The sequence below is a fragment of the Hetaerina americana genome, unplaced genomic scaffold, assembly GCF_022747635.1.
Source record: "Hetaerina americana unplaced genomic scaffold, ioHetAmer1.1.p SCAF_3, whole genome shotgun sequence".
NCBI classification, from domain to species: Eukaryota; Metazoa; Arthropoda; class Insecta; order Odonata; family Calopterygidae; genus Hetaerina; species Hetaerina americana.
The window spans coordinates 43932594-43957838 of NW_027286874.1; positions in this window are offsets into that span (position 1 = coordinate 43932594).

Consider the following 25245-nt stretch of genomic DNA (forward strand, 5'->3'; position numbering starts at 1 on the left):
AGTATTAAACCGTGAGGTTAGTCGTTTCCCAAAATATTTATCAACCGAGAATCTTCACCGCTTTTGTTATTCGTTTAGCTGCGGATTGAAATCCTTTTCGCTTGAGTAGGTCATGCATAATTTATCAAAACGTTTGAGTTAAAGTCGTCATGATGATGATGATAATACCTTTTTGTGACATTCTTTTCCATTACAATTCGCATTGCTGCGATAAAAACATTTATTTTGGTACTTGATTACTTGTCTACATCTAGGCCACACGTTTCGCCGGCTGTAAATTAGCATTCCTTTTCAGAATAAATAACACCAGGAAATGCGGAACGCTACGAGAACTTGGTCTTTTTTAAACAAGCGGTTCGGAATATCGATCCTCCGGATTAATGAACCAAAGGGTTCCGCGTGCTTTAAAAGTTAGCCTGTTCCACGAGCCAAGCGTAAATCTTAGAGTCACCGCCAGGCAATGCGTTTTAAATATTCACGCGTATTCTGGTTTTAGTACGGTGGTCGCGGCGGTTTTAGATACGCTTTCCATATACAAATGGGACCGTGCGGCGCGAACAAAGCCAATCTGTTTCTGATTGCGCTCTCTGAATCGTTCCGGGAAACCGAATATTGCCTACTTAAAAACCAATTATCCTGCAATATCCCATACGGTGCCATGGTTTCACTTACCCGTAATAGTATTAGTAAGTGAGTGTGTACCGGAACATAATTATTGGACTGTTCAACCTACTTGCATAAAGGATACAAAGCGTTGGTAATTATGAATAGATACCTAGCATGGTGTTTCGGTCATTGATGGACACCAGTAGGATAAAGATCCTCCACAAATTACTGAGCACGTTTCAAGATAAATACAGAAAAATAACATTTAGAACTTAAAACTTTGAAAGAATAGGTGGGTGAATGATCCAAAGAAGTATATAAGAAGTGAATGTCTCGGTAAATTTAGAGAAAACTGACATAAATATACTTTAATTAGGATAAGTAAAACTGATGACCCATATACCTATAGAAGATCATAAATGCAGTTCTCATTAATTTAATTTAGTAAATATCTGGAAATTGCATCATTATATCCCTCATTAAATTTATTTTCAGATAATATTTTCAAGCTTTCAATCAAGTAACTTCATATTGAGAATATTTTGATTTTATTCTTTAAATATTCATTTAATATAATTTCAAAATTTTAATTGAGCTAAACCACAATAATCTGGTGGCTGATTTCTTCCTGGGTGTTAGTCTAATTAAGAAGAAGAAGAAGTTCACCAGGCACAAAAGCATAGGACATGTGAAATTCCATTCGTGCATTCAAGAAAGAGGAGATATTCAATTCTCTTTAACATTACGTGATAGATGCTATGCTACCACGTTTCTATATTTTCATTTGTAGATAAAATACATATAAATGCATATTAATTATCAAATAAATGCTACTTTTCATTGGGAGAGAAATTAGATATAACCCGTACGATTTCAGCTGTGCAATGTGAATTCACACCTCCCGGGTTTTGAACCTTAGTGCCATTTTGACGTTGACACTAAGTGTCGTCTGAATACAAATAGTATATTGGAAATCACGAGTGTTAAATAACATTTCCAATATGTAGCGCTCCTACAAAGCTATGCTTGAAACTATAAGGTTCCCTATTTTTCATTGGTAAGTACGAGGTAATAACAAGAAGAATGGTAATTGCATCAGTAGCGGTAAGTTATTTCGAGGGTCATCCGGAAAGTAGTACCCGTTCGTGCCGCATGAAGTGCTGACGACGCGAGTAGCCGCTGGACGAGGTCAGATAGCTTCAGTGGCTTGTCTGCCTTCTCTGAGCCAAGTTGCGTGACGCTAGCATTGCCTGTGTTGTTTCTGTGATTGTTTACAATGTTTAAAAAAATTGAGAACGCCGCCAGTTGTGAAGTGAGGGCAGTGATTAAATTCCTCAATGCAAGAAACGTTCGCCCATGTGATATTCATCGCCAATTAAAGGAGGTGTATGGATACAATGTAATGGACGAGTCGTCTGTTCGGCGGTGGTGTCGCAACTTCAACATGGGGAGGGGGAACACACACGACGATGAGCGTTCGGAGAGACCGTCTGTCATTACAGACCAACTGGTGAGCTCAGTTGACGAATTCGTGAGGAACGATCGGCGCGTCACAATTGATGACATCTGTGAGCATTTTCCCAATGTTTCTCGAACAATTGTTCATGAAATTGTTAAACACCATCTGCATTATGCAAAAATTTGTGCAAGATGGGTCCCTCGCGTATCTCAATGAGCTGGCGGCGAAGGACTATGCAGCAGGAATACAGAAACTTGTCACACGTTATGACAAATGCCTTAAATTGCTTGGAGATTATGTTGAGAAGTAGTTTAAAGTATCCTCTTTCAAATAAAATTTTTTATGTTTGTTAATATTTACTTTTGTGTCTTTATTTCACGAACGGGTACTACTTTCCGGATGACCCTCGTAGGTTATGGGGATGGTATGAGAGGTTGTTGAATACGTTGCGGTAATTCTAGATACTTGAACCACAAACTTTTAATATTAGCAAGACTGCCAAAGTAAAACAATAAGACATTTCAACAAAACATCCTGAGTAATCATATAGATATGGACTAAAGTAATGATGCTTCACATATTTTTGTTAACTTCAGGAAGACAATTTATTTTACCTATTATTATTTAAAATAAACCGTTAAAAGATCGAATTCAAATATGAGGAAGAAGAATCGAAACGCATAATGAGGTAGAGGAAAGCACAAGGAAATTGACTATAATTGAGGTGAAATTAAAAGAGCGAAAGAAGCCTGTTGGAGGAGACCGTGGCATGATATGAATAGTTAACAAAGGAAGGATGGTATGGGTGAGCATTAGAGAAAGGGGAAAGATCTATCAGGGGGTAAGCAGGGAAGCTCCGGGCAAAGAATCAAATACAAGTCAGGAGAATTACTAAAGGAACCATGGAAGATTCAGGCAAAATGGAAGGAATATATTGAGGAATTATACGGTAAAGGTATTAAAACAGCAAAATTAGACATATAAATAAAGATTGACGTAAATGGGGATGCCTTAGGACCAGGCATACTCAATTACGAAACAGAAAGAGCATTAAGGTAATTGTAATTAAATAAAGTCATAAGGGTAGGCAATATTCCCGTGGAACTTCTCAAAAGATTAGGAAAGCATAGGAGGAAGAATTTTCAAGGGCTAACTCGTAGCTTTTATGAGGGAGGAATTTTGCCGGAAGATTTCTTCAGACCACTGTACGTTCCTATCCTAAAAGAGGGAACGACAGCCATATGTGAAAAATACCGAACAATAAGTTTGACCTCGCACGCCGCTAAAGTGGTTCTCAAGATCATCAATAAAAAGATTCAGAGCAGGGAAAATTATTACTTATGGGATTATCAGCTTGGGTTTATAAAAAGGAAAGACTCGCGAGATGCCATCGCAATAACGACGTCACAAATAGAGAGGACCAGGGTCAGGATATATTTCTTTGTTTCGTAGATTTCGTTGATTTTATTGAGTAAAATGAGTAGAATTAATGACTCTATTACAAAAAAATAGGAATAGTTTGGAGGGATCGGAGATTTATCCCCATCCGATACATTTCTTAGATTACTCACGTGAGATTGGGGTATTGAGAGTCTGGCCGGAAGGGTGGCGAGGTAGGGGTGCCCATTGCAACCATGTTTGTCAAGTTATATGTAGGGCGTACGGTAGAACTGGTATGGTAAGAACTCAAAATAGGAATGAAAGTCGGTGGTGAGTCAATAAAATGAGTTGGGATTTTTGAGGATTATCAAGCCTCAGGTAGCCAGTCAAGGGGTTAGAGTCACTGCTGAAAGTTTTAAAAAATCATTTAGATAATTATGGGACTATCAACATTAAAATTAAGATTGAGAGGAAGAGAATTAAATTGAACGCTAAAGTAAGAAAGAATAAACTGTCAGATAAAGGGTCAGATGGAATAGTTAACATATATAGGGATTGTCTTGAACAAAGATGGTCGCACTAGCCGGGATGTAAGAAGGAATGCCTTAGGTATTGATGCTTTCACACAGATGCAGAATAGATGACAGGGATGGTAAATAAAGGAGGTTGAGAAAACACTATTGGAAACCTTGGAATGAAGTTTTGCTTTGTACCACTCGGAAACTTCGTCTTTGAAAACAAGTGATAGGCGTGGTTTGGAGGCTATAGATATTTGAGTTTGGAGGATGAAAAGGTAAAATGGACGGTTATGAAATCAAATGAAAAAGTACTAGGTATGGTGTGGAAGAGGAGAGTTTTCTTGGGAGAACTTCAAAGATGACAGGAAAAATTAATGCAGAGGGAATTTTGATGGACGATGGAAAGCTGAAGAAGTTAGGGATAGGAAAAGAAAACATAAAATAACTGGACGGCATTAAGTAAGATATATGAGAATGTATGTATGAGAAATTTAAGATCTGTTTATTGTAGTGTGTGTAATCAGCTTTTCCCTTGTAGTCGTTGTTAAGAAATGTGGGGATGTACAATCTGTGTCCATCCAAAACCTACCTTAAACGGTAGAATACCAAATTATTAAAAATTAAATTCACATTATAGGCGAGAGTGATTTAAGGCCATTTTTAAATTTCATATTTCATAGAATGAATGTTATTTTTCACACATTTTCTTAAGTACAATCCGTGTCCACCTTAATTTTAAAATTTGGGAATATAACTATATGACCATTACATAGAGAAAAGACTAAATGAATACGTATAAGAGATTCAAAACATTAAATTTTACATCCCATAAATAACCGCGAATCCATTTCATCACAAGGAAAAAATGAACTTGATAGTAATATAAATAAAATTTTCGATGAGAGACTTCCTTCATCAAGTTACCAGTAATGTCCTTATAGTTTAATGACAAGGAAAATATAGTTTTCTCACTAATGAAGTAGCTTACAAGGCTTTGAAGGTTTTCGATATCATTTAAAATTAGCCAGTAGGTGTTACTTTGTAGAAGGCAAACACCTTGACACTGTGAAACTTATTTTACAACTTCCCCAAGTCAAAGTTTAATAAGAAACTAGTTTTAACTGTTGTTTTGCCAAGAGGCACAATATATAGATTTAGGAGAAACATGTCATTTTGTACCCCACGAGGCACTAGTCACATAGTGAATGGCGATTTGTGGAAGTTACAACGCGTGTTTCATTTAGTTAAGATTGATGATTCATATTGGAGGACTTGTGTATTGACAGTGGGAGAAAGGCAAACTGAACGGGCAAATATGGAGAGGGACTGCAAACAGAAGATGTCAATAGAAGGGAGGAATATTATTGAGGAATGAGAAGCAATAAAAATGGAATCATGTTAGATAACAAGAGAGGAATAACCTAGTGAGAAATGAAGCCAGAGACACAAGATCAAAGCGGCAGATGATTAAATTCCATTGAAGCCGGCCATAAACAATTTTATTTCTAATAATTGAAACAAACTTTCTGTTACATATACATGTATATATATATGATAACTAGTTATTTGAGTATCTTGGCAGTCAATCTGAATGATTTCTACCGTATTTATGTTGGAAATAAACACATTTTCGCTACCTCATTTTGTTCTACAGTTCTTCATACATCCGATTTTATTTCATGGTGTCCAAAATATCTTTTCCTTCTTCATGTTAATAAATACCTCGAGATTCACCAAAGAGATTTAGGGTAGAGGATTCCTGAATCAGATACTTTTTCTTCCACAGCATATTACCCATTCAACAAGCATTTCACCAGTAACAGCCTTTAAAATCTTTTTCCTTATAATATTGCTGACTTCTTCTCCTATCTTTTCCATTTTTACTCAATTTTCCAATCAGATGTATCAGTTTCGTTGGATATTCTTAATAGCTAGCATATTTTCTCCAAATATCTTCAAAGTCCCATGCCAAAGTTTTCTAATCTAGGCGCATCATCTTTCCTGACGCAGTAGCAAATGTTTCGGAAAAACGCTCCTCTTATCTCAGACTTCGATAATACTGTCCACATTTTTCTTCATGGGGTCTCTTTCATCAATTCCCATCTTCCTAAAATATTCCTTATGCAAATGTATAACCTTAAATATCGTTGCTAATATATTCATTTCCGTCATAAATATTTCCGCAATAAGTAAGGCATTACACCCGGTTAGCTGAATCCTGCTTCTTAAACTTCTTCAGTCTCCTAACCTGTCTTTCATTACGACTGTGTCATTCCATTCTTCTCACTCAAATGCGCCTAAAAATGATTGAAGTTCATTGTCTCATTGGCTTCCTAACAATTCTCTTCCATAATATTTCATAATTATACCTTAATTCCCAATTCTATATTTCCAACTTTCCTGGTCATAGCATCTTAAACTAATGATTTCATATAATTACCTAAAATTTGTTCCATCTACTTTGGCCACCTTTTATGGCTCATATTAGTTCAATTGGCGCATTGGTCCCACCAGTTACTCCTTTTATTTTCATTTACCATCCTCAGCAGATTTTCTCACAAACTGCGAATTCATACTCTGCTATTTTCTTCTCTCGCCCATCTACATAAGCATATTTTCTGCTCTCCATTATCTCATTATTAATTTGCCTTTCCTATTTCCCACTGCAGCTCAAGTAATTCCTACGTCAATATCTTCTAACATTTCCCGTACTCTTCACGTAAATTCGGAAATTGGAAATGGAAATTCAGTGCAACAGATATGGGATGAGAATCAATGTTAATAAAACGAACGTTATGCGATTTTCTAGAAAGAAAAAGGCTAAGCTAAGCATTAAAATAGGAGGGCAAAAACTAGAGCAGGTAGAACATTTCACGTATCTCGGAGGTGTTTTGGGCCAACACGTTCAAAGTAGTAGAGACATAAGGAGAAGAATTGCGCAAGGAAAAGAGGCTTTCACAAGGAGGAGCGAGTTGATGACAAGGACGTTGAGTAAGGATATTAAGAAAACACTCGCTAAAACTTTAATTTGGGCATAGCTATGTACGGCGCGGAAACGTGATCACTGAAGTAGGAGGATAACCGTAGGTTGTAGGATTTTGAAATGTGAGTGTGGAGAAGAATGGAGAAGGTGAAATGGACAGAGAGGAAAACAAATGAGGAAGTACTTGGTATGGTGGGTTGTTGGGAAAAATGGAGGCAGGAAAAGTGGATTTAGGGCATATTGGTCGGCAGTGGGATGTTGAATTCTGTAAAAGATAGGAGAATGTTAGGCAAACGAGGACAGGGAAGGAACAGGGCAGTGATATTGGACGGGATGAAGGGAGGAAGAAAGTACTCAGAGATGAAGAGGGACCTGATATAGACTACTTTGCTGGATTGTTTTTTTTTAAGAGTCACAAAATGTTTAATTGGTATTTGTGTCCATCCAAAAACATACCTTAACCGGTAGATTACCCAAATAATAAATGGCTAATGAGGTGTGGAGGAAAGATATAAAGGAATATGGAAGTTTCTGGCGAAGAGGTGGACATTATTGTTTGATCATTTACGATGACATGAAGGGATTCTTGACACTGTAATTAACGGAAAGTTGACTCGCGAGTTACAAATATTCTTGGGTGCGATATCCAAGAGACTATTCCTTTCACATTTCCGTTGCGTGAGAGAAATTTAGTGTTGAAGACGTGCAGAAATATACAACATCCAACAGTAAACACGGTACTTAAGTATTTTTATTGCCTGGCTGTAGGTCTCAAGAACATCCTAGTTTTAATCGTTTTTGGAATATAGACAACAGAACAAAAATAACCGAAAAAGGATGCTAATCAACAAAAGGATTTCAAAATACAGGTAGATAATAATCATTAGCTTGGAGAATTTTGCAACTTACTAATGGAAAAGAAATGTCAAGTTAAACTACACGTAAAACTAAAAAGGAGGACTGAATATGTACTCTTTGTTCACTTTTACAACTGATTTAGAGTCACTGTAGAAGACCAATCACTAATTCTTCATCGTGGAATGAAGAAAAAATCCTGTCATTGGCTCGTTATGGTGGTTCCAAGACAGACTATTTGTGCAAAATGTAAGAGTAAAGCAAATGCATCTAAAACATATTACAACAAAGCTATGAGCCTTCTGGACAGGAACTCATGTTATGATGACTAAGGCGTGTCACATAAAACATATTTAGCACTCATAATACGTTAGACTGAACAGTAACGTAATAATTGAAATTTAAATACATAAGCAACATTTTGTTCTTAAAGTAATATAATGATCATTAATTTATTTTACCGACGTAGTAATGACCTTTCCTTATCCTCTCCTTTTTTTTCCTTTACCCCTTTTACCTACCTCATTATCCTTTTTTACCTTTTACCCCTTCTTGACTTGTGGCGCTAGCCAACTAATTTCAATTTTACTTTGTTTAGAAAGGTAAACTGTTTACGGCTATTGGAGTTTCACATTTATTATATATTACTAGCCGTAATAGCTCATTTCTATCAATAAGAGGACAAAATTACGAATAAAAATAACATATTTAGTCACAAGCTTGAGGGAAAATGAGAAGTTATTCTTAAGAATTAGCGGCTGTAATATATAGAGTCCAACTCCAATCATAATTTCATACGTAAGGCCCCAATTTTATGATAATGCCACCGTAAGTAAAAATTTCGGGTTATCAAACTAACTGGTTAATTTAACCCTCCAAATTCACTAGATAGTCCATCTGACTGGCCATTAGAAAGCACTTATTAACAGCGTAACGCAATTCAACATAAACAAAAATTTCAATTTTAAGAAATATAAAACACTCAAACTAACAAAAATGTTTTTTATACAGGGTTCGTCCGGAAAATAAGTGTACTGATTTTTTTATTTTTGATGACAAAAGGGGAGTCGTCCACTACGAATTTGTACCTGAACGACAAACTGTAAATGCTTTACGTCCAAGTGCTCGAAAGGCTTCGAAAACGAGTCGCCCGCGTCCGGCCAGCGATCAAAAACATCTGGCGGCTGCATCACGACAATGCGCCGTCTCACACCGCGCTTGTCGTGTCGGACTTCTTGGCCAAGCACGGCGTGGCAACGCTGCCGCACCCGCCCTACAGCCCGGATTTCGCACCACCGGACTTCTTTCTGTTCCCGGAGATAAAGAGGAGTTTGAAAGGAACGCGATACGGGACTTTGGACGCTGTCAAAGAGGCCGTGACGACGTGTCTTCGAGAGGTTCCCTTCGCGGGAGCGTTCCAGGAATGGGAACGCCGCTGGAACAAGTGTATCGACTCACAAGGGTCCTATTTTGAGGAATATTAGCTTAAGATATGTAAAAGTGTAATAATTTTTTTTTCCTGAGCTGAGTACACTTATTTTCCGGTCGAACCCTGTAAATGATACGAAAATTATTTCTTCGTGTTTTTGATCTAATTTTAAGAAAAAATTCTTCTTTCAGACGTTATATTTAACAGAAAACAATAAAAATACATGCATCATTCTCACACGCTTAGAATGGGAAGAAGTCTCTTCCATCAAAGCTAATACGATATTTGGGTATATTTCCATGTTACTTTAAAAAACATTACTGTGCATCGTAAAGTGGATGAGCATATTAGTGGGGGATTTTTCTTCTGTGGATTTCCATCTCGCAGTTTTAAAACTTGAGGTTATCGCTATTTATTTTATTTGCAAGGATTCTTCAGCATTATTTAAGTCCATAATTAAGAAAATTTGATCCTTCCTAGATGAACTCTCATCCAAGTCCCAAATAATCTGGCACCTATCTTTTATTGACCTATTTCAACGGAATAAGGTGAGCAACTTGAATCATGGTAGCACACATTTGGCTTTTCATCAGGACTCTAAAAAATACAAATCACCCGAACTACCATAATTCCAAAGTAAAACTCAAACCTGCGAATGTTGGGTAGGTGGCCTGGCATTGAATTTGCCATATTACTCATACCGGTGGTTTTTGGCTCAAAGTAACACCAAAATAAAAATAAATTCTCCTCTACTAGGCATTTTACATAACGAAGAGATTAAAATTAAGTACATTTATATGATAAACCTTGACATTTAGCGTAAGCTTGAAATCCAATCAAAAAGTATGAAGACTGTAATTATGGTATTTTAAATAAGGACTTTAAAAAATATACATAAATTTTAATAAAATGAATAATAAATAAAAATGCATTAAAATAAAATGAATCATCAAATCATATAAAAACAAAGTCGCAGAATATCATCACCTTATTCGAAGCACAGGTGCAGATAAAGTTATTGGGACATAGAGCTGGTTATCCACTAATATTGTCGACGGGGAAATTTTCCCAAAATCCTTTTTCATTTACAGAAATTACCGAACAAATAGAATCGGAGGCGATGTCTTTATTGCAATTGAAAATTCTAGCGTTAGAGGGATGAGGTAATTCTGGATCATGGCTCGAAAAGCCTTTGGTGCTCAATTGAAAGTCCTCATTCCAAAAGAATTTATGTATGCGTATTTTACAGACCACCAGTCGACAGATACAATTCAATACTATGTTTAGATCAGCAAATCAAAGGTTTCTTATCCCAACACAATGATTGCGACTTTATAATCGGTGGAGATTTTAATGTCCCATCTATTGACTTCAGCACATATAGTTTTCAAACGGCGGTAAAGACAAAGATATCTGCGAATCGCTATTGATTTCTTTTACATTGAACTTACTGAACTAACTAGTCATTTCAATAACTAGCAGTGATAATATTCTGTATTGTTAGCAACGAATATTTTACCGAAAAAGTCTTAACTGGAGTAACTATTAAAGGAATTAATGACCACAGGGCAGTCAATCCCAAGTTTTTCCTTCAAGGGGTCCGAAATAAGAAGTCTAAAAGAAAATTTACTTGTTTAAAGATGGGGACTACATTAGCTTAAAGTGTGTGCTAAAGAACCCATTTGTTAGTTTTAAGAAAGATAATAATCACCAAAATACTGAAGATACGTGGAATCATTTCCTTAGGATGACCCGTTCCGCAGTCTACAAGTTCATTTTCAGCAACTTTATAAAAGACAACGCGGAACCTAGATGGTACAACGCGGATGTTAAAAAGACACTGCACGGTCAAAGGCTATGTCACGCCGAGATGAAAAATATTAGGGATGATATCTCGAGTGATAAAAAGAATGAGATCACTTACGATTACAAGGCATCTAGGGCGAATGCCAAGAATAAATTAAGGGAATCGCTAAGGGAATACAAAAGGAAAAGTTTAGCGGAAAATTTGAAAGAAAATCCGAAGGCAGTTTGGTCGTAAGTCAGAGAAGTTCAGGAAAATAAGTTAACTGTTGTTACACTCAAAAATGATAAAGGTGAAAGAGTAACCAGCAGTTTGGGAAAGGCTAACTTATTAAATGCCTTCTTTCGAAGCGTATTCACCGATATCTAACCACATGCTTCCGATAGCTTACCAAATCGAGCCGGGCAACCGATGCCCAAAATTGAAATCTCATATGATGACATAGAACATTTGCTGAAATATATTATGTCTAATAAATCCTCTGGACCCGATGAAATAACCTCACGTTTATTTAAGGATCTAGCTTCGGAAATTGCACCGTATCTAGAAATTATATTTAAGAAGTTGCTGGTAGATCACAGATGTTCCCAGAGTTTGAAAAACAGCTAATGTAACACCAATATTTAAAAACGGAGAGAAGGAGGAACTGATTAATTACCAACCTATTTCCCTCACATCCCTTTTACACAAGGTTTAGGAACATAGTGTTCGATCGTGAGACATCTCGATAGTAAGAAGTTATTAATTAAAAATCAACACAACTTGCTCTTTTTGTTCATGATATTCTTATTTCGGGAGAGAGCAATGTTCCAGTGGACGCGGTTTTTCTAGATTTTAAGAGAGCCTTCGGCAAAGTACCTCATAATGAACTACTCGCAAAGCTAGAGGCATATGGCATGTTCATGTGGTGGTGGAGTTTCGCATTGTCGCTTTTCATGTTCTGGCTTACGTGTTGTTGGATGAATTCCATACTGTATCCTACGGTGCAATTGTTTTTTGGATGATAGTGTATGTATTTGCATTCGTGTTTGAGGACGGGATTATTGCATACGTTTATATGCAATGAGGGCATAGTTTTGCATGTATGTGTTGATTTTGCATGTGGTATTATTACTTTTTACGGGTGGTGACCTAACAACCCCGGCCCTATCGGCGGCTTTCGGGGTATTATGTAGATGGCATAGATAAGAATACCCGGGGTTGGATGAAAGACTTTTTGAATGGTCGGGTTCAAAGTAGTAGTGAAAGATGGAGTTACCTCAAATGCAGAAGAAGTTACTTCAGGAATTCCCTAGGTAAGCGTCATCGGACTTCTTTTATTCCTATTTTAGGTTGACGACATTGACTCCGTTGTAACTAGTAAGATACGTTTGTTTCCCGATAATGCAGTAGTTTACCGTGATAACCGTGATCATGAGGACACAGCAGCTTTGTCAGATAACCTTAAATCTATATGTACGTACAACGCTGGTGTGACACTTGGCAATCAGAATTAAACTTAAAAAGGGCGTAGTCATAAATGTTTGGAAAAAGAGCCATTTCAACCCGAACTGCCTTGGGAACACCTGGGTGAAACACATATGGGGAATATGTGGACAAGCTAACAAAAAATTAAGATTTATCAAAAGAGTACTTGGTAAATGTGATGAAAAGGTCAAAGAGAAATGTTATCTGTCGCAGGTTAGTCCTCATTTAGAATATGCTACAAGTATATTGGATCCTCACGATGTTGGAATAACTGCCGAATTGGATCGCGCCCAGCTTAGGGGACCTAGATTTGTTAAACGTTGTTATGATAAACTTATTCGCGTATCCAAAATACTAGAGGAGCTAAGCTGGGAATTACTAACGTAGCGAAGGTTAAATTACAGACTGAAGTTCTTGCATAAATTGGAAGGACGTCTCTTTAGCAGTGATGTTGAAAATGTATTATTACCCCATCGTACTATGGTAGGAGAGATCATGTTAATAAAATTAAAGAAATTAAGTGCAGAACAGATAGTTTTAAGATGTAATTTTTTCCACGAACGATAGGGGATCAGAATAACAATGTTCGACCGAGGGAGTATCATACATGGGTAAAATTATTCTGGTGTTTATTCACCCCCCGCCAAACACTTGCTGTGACTTGCAGGCAATATATAAATAAATAAAATATTGTCACTATTATTAGGTAATCTACCGGTTAAGGTAGGCTTTTGGATGGACACTGCTATTAAATGAAACATTTTGTGACTCCTAGCAAAGCACAAAATCCAGCATCCTACTCTATATCAGGTCCCTCTTCATCTCCGAGTACTTTCTACCTCTCTTCATCCTGTCCAACATCCCTATCCTGTTCCTTCCCTTTCCTCGTTTGCCCAACATTCTCCCCTCTATCACAGTCTTCAACATCCCACTGCCGGTCAATACCCCCTTCAGCCACTTTTCCTGCCTCCATAGGATTTCTCCCAACAAACCCCTGTCCTAGCCCACCATACCAAGTACTTCCTCATTTGTTTTCTTCTCTGTCCATTTCACCTTCTCCATTCTTCTCCACACACACATTTCAAAAGCTTCCAATCTACGTCTATCCTCCTGCTTCAATGACCACTTTTCCGCACCGTACATAACTACGCTCCATATCAAAGTGTTTACCAGTGTTTATTAATATCCTTACTCAACGTCCCTCTTATCAACTCCCTCCTCCTTGTGAAAGCCTCTTTGCTTAGCGCAATTATTCTCCTTACGTCCCTAGCACTTAGACCGTGTTGATTCAAAACACTACCGAGATACGTAAACTGTTCTACCTGCTCTGGTTTTTGTCCTCCTATTTTAATGTTTAGCTTAGCCTTTTTCTTTCTAGAAAATCGCATAACATTTGTTTTATTATATTGATTCTCATTCTATATCTGTCGCACTGAATTTCCAATTCACTCAGCAATGCTTGCAACCTCCTGGCTGACTGACAAACTAAAGTTTGGTCATCAGCGAACCTAACTGATTTTATGAATTCCCCGCCCACTTTCATTCCTACCTCCAGTTCTTCCCATGCCTCTTTAATCATTTCCTGTGCATACAGGTTGAACAGCAACGGTGATAATGGGCAACCCTGCCTTACACCTCTTCCTATCACTGCCCAACCTGACTCCCCGTTCCCCACTCGTACCTGAGCGGTCTGAGACATGTACAGTGCGGATTAGCCTCCTTTCCCTCCAATCTATTCCTATTTTCTGCAATATACTCATTAGTTTTTCCCAATTCACTCTATCAAACGCTTTTTCGAAATCTACGAAACAGGCAAATACCTCCTGGTTGTGTTCTATATTCCTCTCAATTAATAATCTCATTACTGCAATGGCATGACGCGTACCTCTTCCCTTCCTAAACCCAAACTGATCATCCCCTAAGTAATCATTTGCCCTACTCTCTATCCTTTTGTTAATGATCCTGAGATCAACTTTAGCTGCGTGGGATATCAAATTTATCGTCCTGTAGTCCTCACATGATGTAGCCTGTACCTTTTTCGGAATAGGAACTAAAACTGATCTCACAAAGTCTTCCGGCCATATTCTTTCCACATAGATACTATGATTCAGCCCATATAGCCCCTTCCTCCCACATTTTCCCAAACATTTCAATAGTTCCTTGATAATGTTAAATAAAATAAATAAATACCATAAACAATAAAATAATGTTTAGTAACACACGTCTTTAGTAGTAAGTAGAGTTCACTAATAACTGGCACTGGGATGGATTTCCGGAGGAGATGTTCTCGGCGAGGTTCACAACTTCCATGAGTGGCACGCTGGTAAAAAGGTAGCGTGTATCGAGGGAAACAAGCATGCACTCTTTTGGGATGACCTTTTGATGAAAAAGTACATGAAGTCTATTGTATTTGTGGATTGTTCGTCCGGAATGCGTAGAATACTAGATTGTGTAGATTGATATACATATATATATATATATATATATATATATATATATATATATATATATATATATATATATATACATATATCAATATACTATATATTATATATACACATATATATATACATGCATATATATATACTCAAATATATATATATACATACATATATATACACATACATATATGTACACATAATATATATATTATATAAAAATATATATTTAAATAAAAATATGTATATGATTTCATCTCATTTTGTTGTTAGCAAATTCCTTCAGTAAAAGCGGTGCATTCAAAATTTTCATTCACCATGAGTCCTTAAAAAGGACTTGAAAGCAGAGGATTGGAAGCCCTTAAAGAAAAACTTTGGTAGTCCATTCGATTGAATTTTGACTTTACGACCAGCAACGCTGCCAAATTTTGAAACTTAAACCTAGATTTTCCATTGAGTTGTGACTTCTGCTGAAAGGAAAGAACTTTTTTATGATCCCAAAACGCCCTCTGTATTAGCCTGGAATAAAATTCAGCGTATTTCTCAGTGATGGAATGGGGGAGACGCAATGGGAGAGAGTTCGAACCACAGAGTTGATATACTGCCAACTTTTAAACTGCTTCGTCACTGCCCACTAGATACCCAATCATTGTGACAACCAAAGCGCTTGCCCCCCGGGGGAGGAGAGGACGCCCCTCGAAACAACTGTGCAGAGGATGACGCGAGAAAAACCCGCGATTACAAGGTCCGGGAGAAATGGTGACTGGCCGGACTGGTGGAAATTCATCAAGGAGGGCAAAGAGACTTTTTACGTGGGTGGATGCTTCCTTACCACCTACTGATAAGGAAAGGTCTCTCTCTCTAAGCGTCAACCGATCGGAGAACACGCTTAGCTACGGTTTTCGGGGGGCCATATTTCGGGGAGTAGAACAGTGAATTGATCCCGTCTTCACGTATGTTTCTTCCCTTCTCGCTAAATTTACGTGGGAACTTGCGCTCCTACTGTTATTATGAAAGCGCAGGATTTAATCTTGTGGCCCAAATCTCACCGATATGAGCCTTCAGACCAAATATTTCCGCCATATTTTTGAATACATGGCATTATGTCCGTGTCATTCATCCCAAATGCTAAGATAATCTGATATTTAAGAAAATTCATTTTAATCCCCTATGCAAGGTCGTGATAATGTATAAAGCAAATGGTAGCGCTAATCTCAGGCGGCCATAAAAGAAGAGGCACAGATAGAACTAATCATATTTACGAACATATGATGTTACTCGATAATATGTAGAATAATTCAGTTACATGCATGGACAATGAACTGGATTGCTCTTACAGTAAGTATGAATATTCTACCTTGTTTAGGGTTTCATCAAATACTAAAAATTAATACTTTGGCTTGCAATTTTCGCAAGTATCATCATTGGCTTTAAAGCTATTTTGAGAATGTCAAAAATTCATATAGGTATCAGCAAGATAAAGGAATATCATAACATTAACCCTGGGTCAAAGTCGCTAAATTGATAGGAGTTTTCAACATGGAGATAATTACATTACAAATAAATGCGTCGAGTATAAAACCAGAGATTTATTTTCTTCCAGTAGAAAAAAAGGAGTAGTAATTATGTTTCCGCTTAACAAGATATTCTTTCGTATATGTTTTTAAAAATACACGCGAACCAGTTTGCTACCACTTATTATAACACTCGAGCAAAACACAATAGGTCGTTTGCAATGTACAAGCTTGTGTTTAAGCTTTTACAGTCTACTATAAGATAAAATCTTTTTACGTCTTTGGCAAAATGGAATAATAAATAAGCCTTATTTTGTACCCTACACGTTTCTACGCTGACGGATTATGATATTGTCATTTTACTAAAATATTAAACTTATTTTCCCTCCGTGTAATCATATAAAAATATGTGAACATTCCACTAAATATAACACACAAAAATTCACCTAGAATTCCTCCTCAAGGAACAAGTTTGTGGCTAATATTTTAGTGCAATAAACGTACGAGAAATGAAAAATATAACATAAAGCAACCACCGATGCGTCAACCCAAAGCATCGATTGCATTTACCTCCATCCTGGTGGTGGCGACGGTGTACCTGTATGCTTGGCCGAAACAGACAGGGGCATGCCTCCGCACGCTCTCTCGCGGGGATAAAAGTGAACGTGGTTGAATCGAGGTGAAATGCGCTCCCATTCCTGCGGGTAAACAAAATGCAGGATGAGGGTGAGATGAGGGGATTGCGACGAGCCTGGGAGAGAAAGGGAGAGGGGGGCCTAGGCTGGGCGATGTTAACGTGGAGGTTGGGTGGGTAAAAACGTATTAAACGAGTTAGAGCACGGCGGCTTGTGTGGTGCGACGCTTTCGTAGATGGAGAATTTGCGGCGTGGGAAACGAGACGAGACGAGGGGGCGGGATGAAAATGGTGGCTTCGAGTGGATGGGGAGTTTTGAGGTCGGGAGATGGGGAGAGATGGGAGGAAAGAAGGAGGGGCCGAGATCTCCCGTAAGTGGACGGGGGTTGCAGCAGGGGGTGGGCGAAGGGGGCCCTGTAGAATGAAGTCGAGGCGGGTCTGAAGGGGTGGAACGGGAGCGGGGATGCAAGGGGTCGACCGAGTCCCCGGAGGACCTCCTCTCCTGTCTCCCGTTGCTGCACACACAGAATCCCCCTACCCCCGCCGCCTCCGGAAGTACCTCACCAATCTAGACCCGGCTCCGATGGCTCGAGGAAGCCTTCATCTCCAAGCGCTCCGTCCCACATGAAAGAGGGCTGGATCCCTTTTTACCGCCAGACATATCATTTTCCTTTCCTCTGCTCTCTCCTCCCACTTTCTCCTTTCTCTCTGCCCTCCGCAAGCCTAAGTTCTCAATTCACATCTCCCCCACCTCTGCTCGCAGCAACCAACAGCTTCGCCTCCTAAGCATCGTCCGAAATTCCTTCACCCTCCCTTCCACCAGGACCATTCTTTCCCCTCCTCAGGTCACCTCCGGTTCAAAACCAAGACGTGAACCTCTCTCCTATGCTTCCGGAGAAAGATCTTTTCGTCATCATACGTGTGTATATAGCTACTTATTTTTCACCCAGGCGTCTTCTTTTATCCAGTTTTCCAGCTGAACCTGGTGTTTTGGTTTCAACGGTTGAAGCTACTTTTCCTCACTCATTTAAAAAAGTAAATACCGTACAACTAGTCAATGGTTTACGGCTAACATCTCGAGTTTATTCTATGAAATGAATCCATCTGTTTTACGTGCTTTTCGTACAGTTCCCCGATGATATTTACCCGGGGCCTGTGACACAAAAGAAGGGAAATTAGCAAGGAATTAAACAGTAAAAAACTACATATAGTTTACGAGACTTTTATATTTGTTCAAAGGAATATTTGAGTGCATTTTAATATTAATTTTGAAGTCTTTATCCATAATTTTCATCCGAGATTCTATCCTCATGAAAGCGTTGGACTATAAGTAATCGGTTTCATATTTACTTCAAGTGTGAATCAGCCTGATTCAAATCTAATAACCTAATATTCTCCTATTGTTGCATAAAATTTATATTAAACGGGTCAAAAACAAATAGGCATAATTATAAAATGGTATATGAGATAATAAAGTCGTTAAATATGGATATGTATCATAAACCGACCTATTGCAGCAATAATGCACTGCTAGTAAAATAATTTCCAAATTGATAATTTGCAGGGAATCACATATATTTCATTATATATTTGGCGTTTCTTTGTGTCTTTTTAACTTTTGCTAAAATGTTTAGTATTTCTAAGTATGTATTTAATATTATGTGAACCACTTAGAGCAGTGGTTCCCGAAGTGGGCGCTACCGCTCCACGTGGGGCGATGCTCTAGCTTATGGGGGCAAAAAGAAGCAAGGAGGCGACAGTGGGGCGCCGAAGGGCCCTGACATTGGCTCGGTAATCCTCCTTTTTTCTCCATTTTTAAGCTTCTCTTTTTAAGTTTACATTGTTCCCCGCATTTGGAAGTAATATAAACCATGTGATTACTAACATTTTAAAGTTTGGACGGTTGAAAAATATTTCCAAGCCTGCGCTCAAGGAAAATTTTTGAAGGGGTTTAATCTCATTTGGTTTATCTTTGGCACAACTTCACGGTACTGAGTAATTCGGCAGTAAGATTCAGTGTAAATGAAACGAGTGTGAATTTGGAGAGGAATCAGCTCATCTGATAATTAGATTCGGTGTTTTTACATTGAATATTTTCCTAGATATTAATTTTCCACACAATTCCGTTCCAACGGTATTCTCAAGGCTGTACTGGTCAGTTATTTTTCATTCATCGCATGCTATCATTCTTGTTATAGTATTATTATATTTATTGTATCATTTTATGATGGCGAAGTATATTACTAAAATAAACGGCTGTTATATTGTTTATGTTTTCATGAAATGGCAATAGATAGTTAAAAAAAGGACATTTTCTCTCATCCCTCGTATATATAAGATTTAAATTTCCCTTTTCCGATAAGGTATCAATTAAATAAATTCCAGGTTCACTGATTATACATGTAGCATAGTGATACGAGTCGATGATGCACTGTGGATGGACTGTAGAAAGAAAGAATAAGCCCCAGATCGCTAATTATCCAGCTTGGGTAGCCCTCTCATTTATATCTCCCAAAATATTTTGCTTCGTGCCTTTCTGTCTTCCCACCCCTAATATTTACTGTGTACACATTTTACTACAAATCCCTCACCCTTTTTTTTACCCCCTCTCTCACTATGATGGCCAGGATCTTTTGAGTTTACCCTCTCTTGGGTTATATGAGGTAGAAACTGCAGTCGGGCAAAGGGAGGGGTTTGACAGGTAAAGGTAATGAAGGGTGGGGAGGAACGAATGGGACCAGAGGGAGGAGTGGATGGAGGTGGGATGTCAAGAAAGGGAGCGTAGGAGAAGGGTAGTTGGACAATGGGGTACGATTCTCACTCCTGTGATCTACGGAGAGGATGTAGAATGCGTGTTTGTGAGCTAATTCTCTGGCCAAAGGGTTCACGAAGGGAGGCAGAAAGGACGAGGAGAAAGAGAGACAGTGAGAGAGAGAAAGAGGGATAGAAAGGGAGGGGTAAATGTCGAGGGGGGAGTGGATTGATAAGGAGATGGGGCTTGAGAGAGCGAAGGAGGGAGGGAAACTTGGCCAGAAATTTGGTTCGGGAGGCATGGGGACGAATGTGGGGGGGGAGAGAGTAGGAAGCATACCTGTCCACCGTGAGCTCCAGGGCGATCGAAATCCAATGGGAGTGGGAGAGAGGGTAAACTATTACAGAAATATAGACGAGGGGGAGAGAAAGTGGGGGAATAAGCTAAGGCACACCGCCTACATGGAGAATTTTTGGGTAGGACGAAAGGTTTTTTTGATGGGAGTGCGAACTTGGGTGAGAGTGAGCTGCGTGTGGAGAACGTAAACGACGGGATACGCCCTTTTAGCCGGCGGTGGGCGCCGGACATGTATGTCGGGTGTTCAGGGGAAGAAGGAAAATTGTGTGGGAGATTCGTGTGGGATGAGGTGAACGGGAATGGGTGCTGGTTTGTATGGAGTGAGCTGGGAAATGGGTGAACGGCCACGGTACGGAGAGGAGAGTGTCTTCCCATTGTTCTTCCAGAGAGGAGGGAGAAGGAGTGGACCCTCGCGGTCGTTGAGGCTAGATGAATAGCTGACAAAGGGTAAAGGGATAAAGCAAAGATAGCGCAGCGTAAAATCTTGTGTGGTGGAGAGAATATTAGTTTTGAGATGGTGATCGGCGTTATGGGATTTGAATGGTTTTGAGAGAAGAGAAAGGGATGCTAAGGGGTGGCACGGAAATAAAATGGACGTTTTCAAATGGGAGAGCTCAACGACTATCTTCATGAGAGTGTAAAGTGAGTGAGTTGGAAGACAATGGTTGGAACGATCGCACTTATAAAGTGAGAAATATAAGTGAACGTTTAAAAGACTCTCTCTCTTAGATATCCTCTCTATATGTTCCTATAAAAAAGTCCCAATTATAGGCTTATTTTAATCATGTAAGATGCAATAAAATATGCATGCTGAAACTAATTATTCTCTACGATGTTATTTAAAAAAAATGATTAGCGACCTAATTATAAGAACTATTCGTAGGTAAATAATAAATTAATTAATGGCATACGATTTCCTTAGATAATTTATTGTTTCCCACGCTCTGGTAACTCTACAGTTGTGTTTATAGACTAATAAACTCTGGATGAACATCATTTTACTTAATCAACTTTGCTTTTAAATTTTAAAATCTGTTCCTTTAAGAATAGTTAATTTTCCACCGTAGGTTAAAAATATTATTATCCTGATATACGTATTTTGAGACACCCCTGTATTGGCATACTAGTAAAAACCTATTATATATTTCAATGGAATGAAAAATCTAATATCCTCAGAAAATATCTTTTTTAAGCCGTGTGACCGTCAGTCAAACATATATGCACATAAATACCCTTAATCGACATAATAAGGGGGATAGTATAAAAATCTGAAATATCTCAAAATCTTATGCCAGGAATTTTTAAGTAAAAGTTGACTGAAATACATTATCGGTCATTGAATCGAGTCTTTTGAATTACGAAGAATATTTGGTCAATAAAATATTATCAATACTTACATACAGTGGAACACTTGGAAATTAAAGTGAATTTTAAACTCTAAAGCCCCTGAAGACTTTCTCGGTAAAATTCGGGCATTCGCGACTCATGTTTCCCATTAAAATGGAATGAATTATAATTCAAAATAATAGACAATTTTTCATAACGGGTACATTTACTATAGGAAAAGATCGATTTAAAGTGTGAAATAAATGCTTTGATGAATTTACCTAAGAGGCAACTATAGTAAAAAAAATAAAATTCCACTTAACATAGAGAGAATACTACGAGTATAAACACTAACGATATGCTTCGACTTCTCGTAAATACAAGTGGATACATTTTACTTTCCCTGGAGCGAGTGAAGCTATTATTGACCGGCCACTTTTTCAACCGGCCAATAAGTAATGTTGATGGCTAAATGGTGTGTTGCTTTACTGAGACTTTGTTATGTAAAACTGATAGATCGATCATTAACAAACAGTGATGGATCAAAGGGTAAGACCTCACCTCGTTCGCCCTCATCTAGTTATCAATGGTAATGGGAAACCATACAACTCTAAAGTAGCACTATTTTTTCTATACTAAATTAAATATATCTTTCTTTTAAATGGCCGAGTGTTGCTCTAAATCCAAGGTCGGTAAGACATTTTTATTAAAATGGGTTAATTACCCTGAAAACCCCATCTCTGAAGAACTTCTTAAATCGAATTTGAAAAATGCATAACATTATCAGTTCTATAGCATTAATTTTTTGGTACCCCGGTAATTATTGAGTTAAACATTGAAACGCTAAATCTTCAAAAAAGTTGGAAGGTTTTTGCAAACAATATAAACGAATTTGAATGCTGCTTACAGTGCTGAGAATCAATTTTGAGCCTTGATAAGTTACTCAATGCTCTTTTTATTAATTATCATTTAACCTTAATCAACTTTGTTTTTAGCCGATATCAAGCATATGAAGTACACGCTCTGTGCTGTGGCATTATGTTTTTTTAATTTTCACTTTTTTGCATGTTTAACAGAGAATGTCTACTGTTAGCAGAATCAATACATATTTCAATATGTTTGCTTTTGTTCAATATGTTTAATCATCTAGTGCAAGATAACATATTATTGCAGAATATCATTGAGACCTTACCGATATCAATACTTCTTTCAAAACCCAAGACCAAATATCCAGTGAAAATGCCTAAACGCAAATTTACTTTTATTTCATCACGGAATTATTCGAGAAAGACTCCCCTTATACTGAAACATGTATATTAAATGAAAATAATCACAGTGCCCAATTCTGGTGATTGAATAGTGGACGGAATTAACAAGCAGCTGTTATTTATGGTGATGAAAATAATTTAAAATTGAGAAAGCGACAAATATTTATTCGATTGATTGGCTATCAGTTGATTTTGGAATGTAAGTGACACATTTGTCCTTTATTTTGTATTCTAGCATTAACTCAACATTCCGAACAAATCTAGGAAAATATCGAATACAATTTATATGGGCCAGTCTCCAGTGAAGGTAAAAATATTTGTAAAGAGAAAATTATCATTACCTTTAATTACCCAAGCACATGAAAATGAATTGGGAAAATCATTTTTTTAAATCCTTTACCTCCAACAATATGAAATAATTATAACTACATAATTGAAAGAGCCATTGACTACTCATTCTCATTTTTGAATTGTGGGTTTTCCCATTATGCAGAGCGTGATAGTTTGAGTCGTCATTAATTAAATTTGCTACTCAGGAAGCAGATGGACGATAAGAAAAAGTGACACAGTCGGTGAAGCACAACCGCCCAAGAAGACCACACTTGAGATTTTGGAAGGTAGGAAGACAATAAAGAGGAAACTTGATTCAAAGGTACATCTACATCTACATCTACATAATACCCCGCAAGCCGCAGGGGCGTGTGGCGGGGGGTGTTAGGTCACCAACCGTAAAAAGGAAAAATACCACATGCAAAAAAAACAACACGGAAAATTACACCCACAGCAGCGCACACACTCTTGCAAAAATCCCTTCATCCAATACTCATGCAAACAGATATACCGCAAAACAACTAAAAAACTGCACCCCATGATGCAGCACGAAAGCCATCCTACAACACGGAAGCCAGGACATAACAAGCAAGAAATTGAAACATCACTACCTCATGAAAATGTACCACGAAACACTCTACCCCCAAAGAGTCTGTAAAAGAAAGAACTCTAAAGGTAGAACATTATTGAAATACGACGAATGAAAACATTAGAAAAAAGGAATTATTTTTTGATTAAATTTTACCTAGAAAACCCGACATGATATTCACTCAGGCAAATATTACGCACAAGTTTGCGATACCTTTCAATCTGAGTTGTAAATTCTTGGTATTAAATTAAGTACCTATGGTGTCTATAACAATGTTTCTTCTCGTTCCATCCATGAAAACATACCATACTTCAGGAAATCAGGCATTTAGAATATGTGGGCATCACACGACTGCGAAATTTTGAAAACCTCCTCCCTACGCAGTGATAGGAAGCAGGCATTTAAAATATGTGTACATCACATGACACTGAAATTTTTGAAAACTTCCTCCCAAAGCAGTAAGAGAAAATAAGGAGGGAAAGAGAGCGCGAGCGAAGACCGAGCGCATGCAGATTACTGCTTCGCCAAATCTCACGGAAATAAATGCGCGCCTCGAGAATGGTGTACCGGAGATGAACAAAAAACATGCACTTTGCACCGGCCTGCTCCTTCTCTCATGCACGCCGATTAAAAAATAAACTATATATTCCTTGCACCACGGTAGTTGGGCGGTATAAATCAGTCTAAGGGAGCCTTGTGCACGGAATGAAATATTTAAAAGAGAACGAAGGAGAGGGTGGCTGGGTCGAAGGGGGCTTATATTTTACCCTCCCCCACCCAAAATTCATACACTCCTTTTGAGCGCTTAGTATTCTAAGAATGAGCCAGCGCTTCGCGGGGTTGGGGTAGTTCGGAGAAAACGGAGGGTAAGAAGTGGAGCCGGGGTTTGGGAGAGGAAATGGCTCGGGAATTATCGGAAGGCAATGGAATAAAATCAATTTTTTTTTGTATTGAAGGGGAGTGGAAGAGAAGGCGGGTGGGGTAGATGGAGGGGGAGGTTTGGGGAGAGTGGGGAAGAATTCCTGATTCGTCGAAAATAATGACCGGCGGGGGAGAGAGGCAGGAGGGGGTTAGTTTGGATGGGAGGGGCTGTTGGGAAGGGTGAAGTGAGAGACCGACGGAATAAGGAAGGGGTGGGAGGGTCGATTTCCAACAGGGTTTGGGGAGTCAGCATGCGACCGAGGGGGAGATATAAAACCGGAGGGTGGTGAGGGGTTCTCCGTGAGGGGGGAGGAGAGAGAGATGTGCAGAGGAGTCGGGTGAAGGGGAAGGGGCTGAGGGAATCGGAAGGGGTTGAGGGTCAGATGAGGGTCCGAAGGAATTGCGAGCACGACGTTGGGGACCCGGAGTGGGGGCGGCGGGTCAGGGGAGGAGCGGCGCCTACTACGTGGACGGAGGCCCCCGGTTTTAGTTTACGTAGTCTTTGGGGCCAGGGGAGTGGGGAGTACGAGCATTTTTTTTATGGGCGGAAGGGGATATGGAATGTGACGAGGCGTGCGGGGACGGGGCCGGGTGAGTCTGGGGACAGGGGTAGGG